The following is an 11,411-nucleotide window of genomic DNA, read 5'->3' on the forward strand; positions in this document are numbered from 1 at the left end:
AACGAGCATTGTCTCTTGTGCCTGCTCTTGTTTACCTGTTTATTAATGTTCTCTCTCTGTTATTCTGAAATGTTAATCATGTTTATACTACCTGTTTTTGTTCACCGACTTTTTTTTTTTTTCTTAAGCAAACATTGTCTTCCATACCTACTTATGTTCAGTCATTTACTAACTAGTTTTCTCCTGTATACCATAAGCCACCACCCCGCCACGCTTGTTCACCTGAATGCTAACGAGTTCTCTTCCTTCCCACAGGTGGTGCTGGTGTTCATCCTCAGTATTGCCTCTCTGATCATCTACTTCATTGATGCATCAAAGTAAGTACTCTTCCCGCCCCTCCTGCCGCCCCTCCCTCCCTCTGTTTTAATTATTAACGCCTCAGTTGCTGCAGCAGGTGCTCGTCGCCCCCGCCGCCCCGGCACCGCACGCCACGCCCACATGTAAATAAGTGAAACAGGATATATATTTGTAAAAGTTATTAATTTTGTCATTAAGTCTTAGAAATGAAAGGTAGACATGTGACCGATTCTGTCTTTTAAGTCTTAGAAAGGTAATAAACCAAAATAAATATGGTTAACAATGCTTATATAAAACTTGAATTACGAATTGCAAATCAAGTTAGTAAAATAAACGAAAACACAGTTATTCAAGACTTTTTGAAAAGGAAATTATTAATTACAATGCAACCTAAAGAAAATAAACGAGAAAATGTCATTATTCTTGTCTTGAAATCCCAATCATTAACTACGAGTCAATCTAAGGAATTTAGCTCTAATTCATTTTTTTTTTCTAAAGCTTAAATTATGGTCAAAGTGAACCTGTTATTTTGTGTATTATTGAGTGGACTCAGTGATTCAGTTAACAAGCAGAGGTCGTTATGTGGCTCCTTTGTAGTGCAGAGGCGTGGCAGCGGCAGCGGCGGCGGCGGCGGCGGTGGCGGCGTCACCTCTGAGCCCAGCGGGACGTAGAAGGTTTTGTTAATTATTTTTCCCCAAGCAGTCAAAGGTTCTTGGTACTGTCACTGCCTCGAGTTTTTGGCTTTGATCACTCTGGGTCACTGCACCAGAGCGGCAGTGACGTAGTGTAGAACTTTTTTTCTTAGACGGCCCGCCATTGTTTCGTTGTAGGGGTTTGTGTAGGTGTAGTTGTGAGGGTTCCAGTGTGTGCTGCCTCTCATGCCCCTAGTGGGGCCATGAGTGATAGGTCATGACTTATACAGTGAATTATACAGGCGATACGAATGGATTTTTTCCTGAAGAACCGTGTCTTTTTTTTATATATTCTGTCTTATGATTATTATTACTGCATTACTAAAGTCTTTATTTCACTAGGGATATAAAGGTGGAAGTCAAGATTACTGTGAGCAGCTATAGCTTTTTTTCACATCAGTGGTTCGCCCCTAGCCTCCAGCATGCCTCTGCCCTGCCCCCTGATAGCCCTTAGCCCGGCCTTGCCTCAGCCTTGTCCTCTAGTCTTGCATTTTTACTTTGCTCTATTATTGTCATTCTTTTTATACTAGAGAGTAGCGGGAACAAGCGGGTTTTCTGCTGCCAGTGTCACACATCGGTGGTCGCCTCAGGGTAGTAGTGTTCCAGACCCTCTTATGGGATCCAACCCTTTGTTATTGGGATCTAACTCTATGTGCCCTCTTTGTCCCCTTGTCTAGCTAGTCTCCTGCCCCCGCCCCTTTACCCGCCCTTAGCTAGCAATAGTCTTTTTTTTCAGAGTTACAGCGAGTCTGCCTGCCCCCTGCCCCCTGCCCCCTGCCCCTTCCCTGCTGCCATCATATATGTTCCCTGCTGCCTCATTCTTCCCCAGATTGCTTGTTATCTCCCCTTTTATCCCCATTCTTGCTTGCGTAACCTTCGTCCCTTCTCCCCTTTCGCTTGTTCCAGTGTTTCGCTCCCCGTTCTTTACCCCTACGTCCCCCTCCCGCCCCCTCCCGCCACTTCCCTCATGTCTCCCACCCTCCCGGCTATTGTCACCAGCCTCATTATCATGATCACGCCATTCACGGTTTGTATTCCCATTAAATAGCCATATATGTTTTATTGTTATCCTTTTGTCCTCTTCTCTACCTCCTCTTCCTTCCCCTTCCTCACTCCCCCTCACCTCCCTCACCCTCCTCAGTGGCAGGGTGAGGGGAGGACAGGCTCACCCTCACCAATGCATACATGACTGTCAGTGTTCATCAATCATCAGTGTTTCTCCCTTTGAGATTTTCTTGTTGGTGGACAAATATGTACAATTGACCTTCGCCCTCGTGTCACCCTCCTCCTCCTCCTCCTCCTCCTCCTCCTCCTCCATGTACTCGCCTCATCCCCTCATGTCACCGGCCTCATTTTTGCTGTGTCCCTCAGGTGGAAGATTAACTGTCTTTTGTCCCCATGTCACCTCCTTCTCTCCGTCTTCTTCCTCCTCCTCCTCCTCCTCTCCCTTCTCCTTCTCAAGCCTCCACTCAACTCTCTTCATCCTCTCGTCGGTCTCACCCCTCACCACCACCACCATTACCCTCACCTTCACCTTCACCACCACCACCACCACCACCACCACCACCACCGCCACCACCACCACCACCACCACCACCACCACACAGTACACAGAGGTTCAACTTGAAGGCGCTACTCTCCGCCCTGTGTCGCCGCACCTCTTGGCTCCCTTGTCATCCCGGGCCGGAGTGAGGCAGCTCCTCCCGTGGCGCCGTTCATCAGCGGGCCACGTGCATCACGGTGATGGCGGGAGAGTTAGGCAATAGTGGCTCCAATGAGGCGCTGAATGGGGAATGGAGGCTGCTATTGGCGGCGGCGGCTTGGTGACGTCAGGAGCGTGTGTCTTCCGAGGTCACGCTCCGCCTGAAGCTTCGTTTAATATGAAGGGAAAATAAAGAGAGACGCTTCTCATATATTGGGCGACATAACTGCCTGGCTGAGTGCCTCGCTGACTCCCGCACCCGGCGACCAGAGGGCCTCAGGGTGTCGCCACCAGGACGGAGCCGCGGCCAGGCTGTGTCTGGCCGCCGCCTGTCTCCGTCTCCCGCCGGCGTGTCTGCTGAGACAGCATCATGAGATCCGCTGAGAAGAACGAGCCTTTCCGCAGCTCGCCAAAGCGGCCAATATGTCACCGAGGACCACCGGGAATTCTCATACAGTTTCAATAAATATCAGTTGCACCCGAGTGACCGAACCCTTGAGATGCCTCGACCCCGCCAGCCTGACGCCCCACCCACGACCTGACACGCCCACTCTCCACACACACACATATACGTGTGTGTGTGTATATATATATATATATATATATATATATATATATATATATATATATATATATATATATATATATATATATATATATATATATATATATATATATATATATATATAACACACACACACACACACACGTCGCCGTGTGTAAACAGACACCAGTATTTACTCTCGGCCATGGTGTAAGAAAGGCGTCTCAGCACACCGCGGCGCGTCAGGAGGTGGCTTCTTGGCACCGCTGAGAAATTGCAGCACGCGAAGCCCAGCCAGCGGTGTGCCCCACGCCACCACGCCAGGCACCTGGTGACTGGCTGCTGCTGTACTAACTCTGCTCAACTAACTTGTCACTAACCTCCCGGCAACTCTAACCTCAGCCACAAGCCTACCCTCCAGGCACGCGCCAGTGGCGGGAGGGAGTCAGGGAATAAAGGAATGAAGATGCGCTCGGTCTAGAACAAAAGAGCAGCGCTTGTGGTGCATGAGTGTTGTTGACTCGCTCCAGTGTGTGTGTGTGTGTGTGTGTGTGTGTGTGTGTGTGTGGTGCTGTACCATTCTGACTGTTATCTCTGTCCTCGGGGAAGTGTTTTCTGCTATCCGTGTGATAATAACAACACCCAATTCTCACACACACAAGTCCGTTTTGTCTGGCTGGCTGGCTAGCTGGCTGGATGGCTGGTTGGCTAGACGGCTGGCTTGCTGGCCGGCTGGATGAATGCTTGTTTGTCAGTGTGTATGTTGAATGTATGTTTTGTGTCTTGTCTCTTTGCCTCGTCTGAGTTGATGAAATAGAAAGGTAAAGGACAGAAGATTGACAGCAGTAAACAGGGAACACTTTTGGTAATGGTGGAGAGAGAGAGAGAGAGAGAGAGAGAGAGAGAGAGAGAGAGAGAGAGAGAGAGAGAGAGAGAGAGAGAGAGATTAATGACAATTCCATAATTCGTTCCACTTCGCTCGCAATAAATTTCGATCATGTCACGTCCCAAACTCATATCATAGAAAACGGGGATGAGATCACGAGTGTCATAAACTTGTATAAAACTCACAAAACTGTAATGATCACGTCAGTCCCTTTAATCCCATAGCGTAGAGACACGGAATGACCAGTAATGGCTAGAACCTTCACGAATAAGGTTAGGGTTTAGCAGCACCGTAGACTGAAGCTGTTTAGCCAATAGGGAGAACCTGTAGAAGATAAACTGTAGGTAAAAGTAACGATTAATTAACTGAAGGATACTAAAACAGGTGTAACAGGCAAGTAAGGACGTCCATCGTTACCTGAGCAAGTTACCTGTGTATTGGGACTCACCTCAACAAGTTACCTGTATTCCTTATCCCTTAACTCACCTGTGTCGCCTCCTCCTGTGTTGCCGATAATAACAGTAATAATAATAACACTAACCCATGAAAAGTGTAACAGAAAAATCGTCACAGGTCTTGCAAGTCAAAATATTTCAGAAAATTGGCCCTAAACTGAAGAAGTACATTGTGTTCTCATGTTTCCAAGGCGTGAGAGAAGACACAGCACCACTACATCACGCCTTCCTCGCCGCCTCTCCCACTCGTTTGTCTAAATTTTATCCAGCAAGTGTCGTGCCTCGTGACGCAGTGTGGAGGAAGGTGGTGATGGAGGGAGGGAATGCCGTGCCGAGTGTTACTAACTTCCGTGCGTTGTCAGTGAGGAAGATGGCGAAGAGGGAAACGTTATAACGCCTCAAGAAATTAAACACTTCTTACTTTTTTTTTTTAAACTCCAACTGTTGAATGTGTAGGAATAGCATGATTTTTTTTTTTTATGGAACCTCAACTATTGGAACTCTTGAAATTGTAAATTATAATAGGAGGGTTCGTTATCTTAAAAACCCCAACTGGTAAACATCTCGAAGTACGCTAAAGGGAGTTTTGTTTATCTTAGGACTCAGACTGTTTAACCTTTCGAGACATCATAATGGGAATTCTTCTTTATCCTAAAACTCAAACGAAGTAACGTACATGGGAAGGCTGGTCTATCTTATTTCCTTTATGTTACTCTCTAAGAACCTGTGCTGAGCCTCTCCAAACAGCGTACACGGGGTTCATCTCTTCATATTTCCTCCTTACTTCCTTCTTTGAACTTATCTTTTGAATCTCTCGAATGCCACAAAAAAAAAAGTATAAAAGAGTAAGGCGTGTTCTTCTCTTATTTCCTCTTGACCTTTCCTTGACCTCTGCCTGTCTTATTCTTGTATAAATAAACACGTAGAGGAAATGCATCATAAACCTTCTGAAAATATGACACCACTGCCGTGTTAAGCCCCTTGAGGCACACACCAGGAAGTGCTGTGTGTGTGTGTGTGTGTGTGTGTGTGTGTGTGTGTGTGTGTGTGTGTGTGTGTGTGTGTGTGTGTGTGTGTGTGTGTGTCTGTACTGGCGCCGCGGGTTCCTGTGTGTGGTGCAATGGTCTGAGTGTTTGACTAATCGTGGTGAATTAAATTTGTGAACATCTTTCTCTTTTCATCGTATAATCGGTAACTTTTTTTTTCGATTTTCTAGTTCTTAATCAGCCTTCTTCACATGCGAAATAAAAATACATTACGTTTTAGTTGACTCTCTCTCTCTCTCTCTCTCTCTCTCTCTCTCTCTCTCTCTCTCTCTCTCTCTCTCTCTCTCTCTCTCTCTCTCTCTCTCTCTCTCCCCGGACCGGTGTTTCACAATGATATTTCTGGAAAATTAACTTGCTGTAACGTGACTGATTGATTTATTGATTGGGCTGTGGCGGCGGGAATGTTGCGGTTAACGAGAAACTCAAATGCTTGAATGTTTTTGTTGTAATGATAAGAATAACACTGAGACTACCAGTGATAATGAGAAGAATTAACGGTGATAGCAAAATACAACAACTGCAATGATAAGAATAATTGTAATACTGAAAAAAAGGATGATGGAAAATAACAAAAATAGAATATAACAAACAAGTGTAATAATACCAGTAACGTTGCGTGAAATGATGATGATAAAAGATAACAACACACATGAAATAACAACTGGAAAAATAACCATGACTACGTGTAATAATAATAATAATAATAATAATAATAATGATAATAATAATAATAATGGTAATAACAAAAATAATAGTCAGCAATACCAATAATAACTTTAAAGATAAGAATAATGATAACTAATAGATACAAATAACAACAACAACAACAAACAAAAAACGCCAGCAGCAACAGAAAACGTCAGCAATAGAAAACGTTAGTCACACACTCCTCAAACCCTTCAACTCAGGCAAAGGTTTTTATGCGAGGAAGAATTCGTCTTTGTCTCAAGAGCTGAATCTCGCCCAGCATCCAAGTCACGCTCCTGCCCTTTGTTTGGAGAGAGAGAGAGAGAGAGAGAGAGAGAGAGAGAGAGAGAGAGAGAGAGAGAGAGAGAGAGAGAGAGAGAGAGAGAGAGCTGAATGGCAACGAAAGCACGCCAAAAATGAATAAAGAGAAGAGTAAACAAAGATAAATAAGAAAGGAAAGAAAGGAAATAATTGAGAGAGAGAGAGAGAGAGAGAGAGAGAGAGAGAGAGAGAGAGAGAGAGAGAGAGAGAGAGAGAGAGAGAGAGAGAGAGAGAGATACACGTTCATATTCCTTCTGTCGTCCTGCCGTTCTCCGCTGCCAGACGCGTGCTTGTTTACTTCGCTGCCGGGGTCGTGATAGCGGTGGTCGTACGTGATAAGGCGGCTGGAGTGCACAGGGCGCCTCAAGCCTCCATTTTGTTGACTTGCTCGCCTCTTTTGTCGTGTCTCTGCTCTCTTTGATCCTCCGGCGCCTTTATTGTTTTTCTCGTGTATTTTTTTTTCTTTTCTTTCCGTTTTTTTTTCTCTTTTTTTTCGGGAGGTTGCCGTTTTGTTTTCTTCCGTGTTTTTTTTTTAACTACTTGTTAGTGTTGTTTTTTGTTATTCTTGCTGTTTTTTTTCTCCTGTATCGTTTATTTCTTAACTTTTTTTCGTGTTTTGTTTTTTTGTCTTTTTTTTTGTTGTTTTGTCTCTTCCTTCCGTGTTTTTTTTTTTTCATTCTTTTCAGCTGTTCTTGTTGGTGTTCGTTTCTGTTAATCTCTTTTTCTTTCTTCTATAAAATTTATTCCTTAACTTTTCTTGTGTTTCGTAATGCAAAGTTTCCTAAACAACTCCGTATATTTAACAGAAACATTTAAATTATCTCTAATATTCTAATCCCAAATAACTCTTTTCTTGTAATTTTCTGCTTTTTCCTTTCCTTCACATTTCTGGAAAGAGAAATTCATTTAGTTATAATTTCCCACAAGGACCGTTAACAATTACTTAACTCCTTCACTAAAGTTACCAAAACGATTTATTTTATCTTCATTTTTAAACAACTCTAATTTAATTTTCTCTTCCTCTTGCTTTTGCTCAGTTATATTTATTTTCCATTCCTCACGTTCTCATGCTTGTAACTTCTTGATTTCTTTCCCTTTCCTTGCGTCTCCTTTTTTAAATTCTCGCTATGATTTATTTCTTCTTCCCAAGTTTAATGTTAATTTTTCTTCGATTTCCCCCCTCCCTCCACATTCCCTTACGTCTCCTATTCACATTCTTCCTCCTCTCACATCTTTATATAAATCTCCCTTGATATATTTCCCTTCTTTCTCGTGTGCTTCATGAATTCTTTTTCTGATTCATTTCTCAATTTTTCAAGTTTCGAGTAAAAATTTTCTAAGATCCTTTCATTTACAACTGTCGATATACTTCCCTATTCTTACATTTCCTTTTAAAATTTCCTTATATATTTCCTCCTTTCATTTAAAACTGTTGATTTATTTCACCATTTTTCCATATTTCCTTTCAATTTTTTCCTGAGATCTTTCCCCTTTCCTTCACAACTCCCGCCGTCTGTCTGCGTGTGCCTTCAGAAGCGTCTTGGCGCCGGGGAGAGTGTCACGTCGCCTTGTCTGGAGATTTAGGGCTGGGCTTAATGGTGTGATTTGTCTGTGTTCCCCTCGTCCCTCTCTCTCAGTCCCTCTGTCTCCTTTAGCCTTCCACCTCTCCATCTTCCTCGTTTTGCTCGTTCTCTCTCTCTCTCTTTCTCCCTCTCTCTCTTTCTGTCTTCTATCACGTCCCTTTGTCTTGATTTATCTGGTTTCTCTTTCTCTCTTTCTCTCATTTTTCTATTTTTGTCTGATTCTCTCTGTCTCTTTCTGTCTGTTTGTTTGACTGTTTCTCTCTCTCTCTTTCTCTCTCTCTCTCTCTCTCTCTCTCTGTCACACACACACACACACACACACACAAACACAAACACAAACAGTTCCTCTTACACTGGCTCCATTTAACTCAGAATTAAAAACACTATCTTTTTCACGGAACTTTGGCGGTAACTAGAGATACGTGTATTTTCAGTGGCGGCGGTAAAATACGATGCTAATGCCGCAGTGGTCGCCGAGGTGGTGGTGGTGATGGTGGAGAAAGTTACTGGTGTCTACTAATTTTCCGGGTTTTTCCTTCTTTTTCTTTTCTTTTTTTTTTTTTTTTTTTTTGCATCAGTTTGGTTTTTTTTTTTTTTTTTTTTGAGGAATGGGTGCGTTACTTGAAATAGGAGTGTGTGTTTGTGTGTAGTGATATTGCTGTACACCCGGTGAAGCTTAGGTAATTAATTGAGAGAGTGAGTAGTTTATTAATTAAATGAATGCCTGGTCGACTGGTTGATTGACTTAATGATCGATGAATTGACTAAGTAACTGATGGGTTGATTAACTGTCCGACTGGCCGATTAACGAATTCACTGGCAAGAAGATTGACTAATTACTTTACTGACTGATTAACTTACTGTCTGACTGATTTAAAGATTAGCACTTTGACTGACTAACTAGCTAATTGACTGATTGACTCACCGACTCACTAGCTGATTAACTAACTAAGACAATCACTGCGACATCATCAAACCCAAACCAAGCAGCCCTTCGAGCCTCACCTGTCTCACCTGCTAAGAATAATCCTATCATTTACACTTGTCCTGATTCTCCAATTCACAAATAAACCTGCGCCAAGACGGACTGATGAGAGAGACACGACTTGACAACAACTAGGCCATCTGGCGGCGCTCATGGTACTACGCAGGAAAGTTCATACCTGGCCAACGTAAAGCACAATAACGTCCTCATTAGCGTCAGGCGAAGTAGCAGGTGCGGGCCCGGCAGGTAATGAGCTCCGAGTGCAGGTGTCGCGCAGACTGTGGGGTGGAAAGACTAAGTTGAAAAGGTGTCGTGATTAATGGTGCCTGGCAATTGGGGTTCTGGAGTTATGACGCGCTACGCCACGCCGACGTCATTGTGGTGTCTTGGCCTTGGTGTGTCTGTGTGTGTGTGTGTGTGTGTGTGTGTGTGTAGAGAGAGAGAGAGAGAGAGAGAGAGAGAGAGAGATTTAGTGCTTCTCGTTAAAACAGAATCATACACGTGCGATTATGATGCAAAATTTTATGTATTACGAAGGCTGCTATTACTACTACTACTACTACTACTACTACTATTTGAACACACACACACACACACACACACACACACACAAACAAACACACACGCGTAGTAAGCATAAATCTAAAGAAATATATGACAGTTTGACATTAAAACAAGCCATTATGAGCTGCAGTCGTGCAAAGAAAAAAAAAGAAATAGGAAAATAGAGATGAGTGACACACACACACACACACACACACACACACACACACACACACACACACACACACACGTCATTAACAAATATCAACCCATTCCACACCTGACGAGGCCCCTCTCTTTCCTCCTCCTCCTCCTTCTCCTTATCTCCTTATCATATCCCACTCCTGATTCTACTTCCCCTCCCCCTTTGCATTCCTCTCATTATCGTCATTATTCCTCTCATTTTCATTCGTCAGTAATTACGTTTTTTGCCTCAAGGTAGAGTGTGTCTTATCAGAATACCAACTTGAGGTTCACAATACGTGCCTTCTTTCCACACTCGCCTCTCTGACCGTCTGTCTTAAAGTTGTAATTCAAACCCCATCTGTCGTATTTTTGGGATACGTTTTCTTTCACGTGTTTCTTGTGTATGTCGTTTTCTTCTGTAGTTTAAACACTAACTCCTTCATTTTTTTTTACTTTCCTTTAATGTTTTTTTTTTTTTCTTGTATGTATCGTTTTCTTTTATCATGATTTAAATTCCAGTTCCTGTATATTTTGGAAGATTTTAATTTTTTTTTTCCCATTATCCGTTTTCTTTTGTTGTATTTTAAAATCCAACCCAAGTACTTCTGCAAACTTTTCTCTTTACGTATTTTCCACGTGTCGGATTCTTTTCTCCTATCAACTTTGGATATTCATTTAAAACTTCCTTACCTTAATTTCTTTCATGTACTTTTATCTTACAAATTTTCGAGTTGAGAAAGGACTTTGTGTATTTTTGCTTGAAGTTCTCTCCCTATTATTTATTTTTTTTTCTTCTCTTTGATATTATTCATATGACTTTCGTTCTTTTCCTTTCCTTTCCTTGTTTATTTTCTTATTTTATTCTAATTGAGAAGAGAGTTTGTTTTTCTTTCATTTTCTTCTTTCTTTGTCCTTGATATTCGCGTGGCTTTCTTTTTTTCTTCATTATTTTATCTTTTCTTATATTTTTCTTCTTATATTTCTATCTCTTTGTGTCTTCCTATTTACCTGTTTCTTCTTGTGTTTTCTGCTCTTATTTTTCTTCCATCCTTTTTTTCCTTTTGTTTCCTTTCCTTATTTTACTAGTTTACTCTCCCCTCCTCTCTTTTCCTCTCTAATCTTAGTCACGACGCGTTTGTTTTCCTCCCAGTAACTGTTTTTAATTTTGATCCCTAATTAATTGACTTTCCTCCTTCCCCTCAGTCCCTCCTCTCATTAACGTGCTTACGACTTGACCGCGCGGGTCGTATCTATAAAAATTAACGACCCAGTCCCGCCGTCACTGCGCCCCTCCGTCATAACACCGCCCGGGAACTCTCTCACCCGCCAGTGCGCCAGACCAGACGAACACCATCCCCGGGTTACGAACTATAAAAAACTGTAAAATGAACGAACATCCTTGAATTATGAACACTCCCGGGTTACAAACAAGGAAAACTGTAAAAAGAATGAACACCCTTGAATTATGAACAGCATCCCCGGGT

At 42.6% G+C, this 11,411-nt stretch overlaps 1 protein-coding gene across 3 annotated transcripts in view; it reads left to right on the forward strand.

The window, feature by feature from the left end:
- The first annotated feature begins 260 nt into the window (after positions 1-260).
- The window catches only part of LOC135089668 (calcium-activated potassium channel slowpoke-like), a 141,833-nt gene continuing 130,682 nt past the window's right edge, over positions 261-11,411 (forward strand). For all 3 annotated transcript variants that reach the window (XM_063985565.1, XM_063985566.1, XM_063985567.1), the window contains exon 1: positions 261-317. The gene's annotated coding sequence lies outside the window, so the exon portion shown is untranslated. The remainder of the gene's footprint in view (positions 318-11,411) is intronic.

Source organism: Scylla paramamosain, chromosome 33 (assembly GCF_035594125.1).
Source record: "Scylla paramamosain isolate STU-SP2022 chromosome 33, ASM3559412v1, whole genome shotgun sequence".
Taxonomy (NCBI): Eukaryota; Metazoa; Arthropoda; class Malacostraca; order Decapoda; family Portunidae; genus Scylla; species Scylla paramamosain.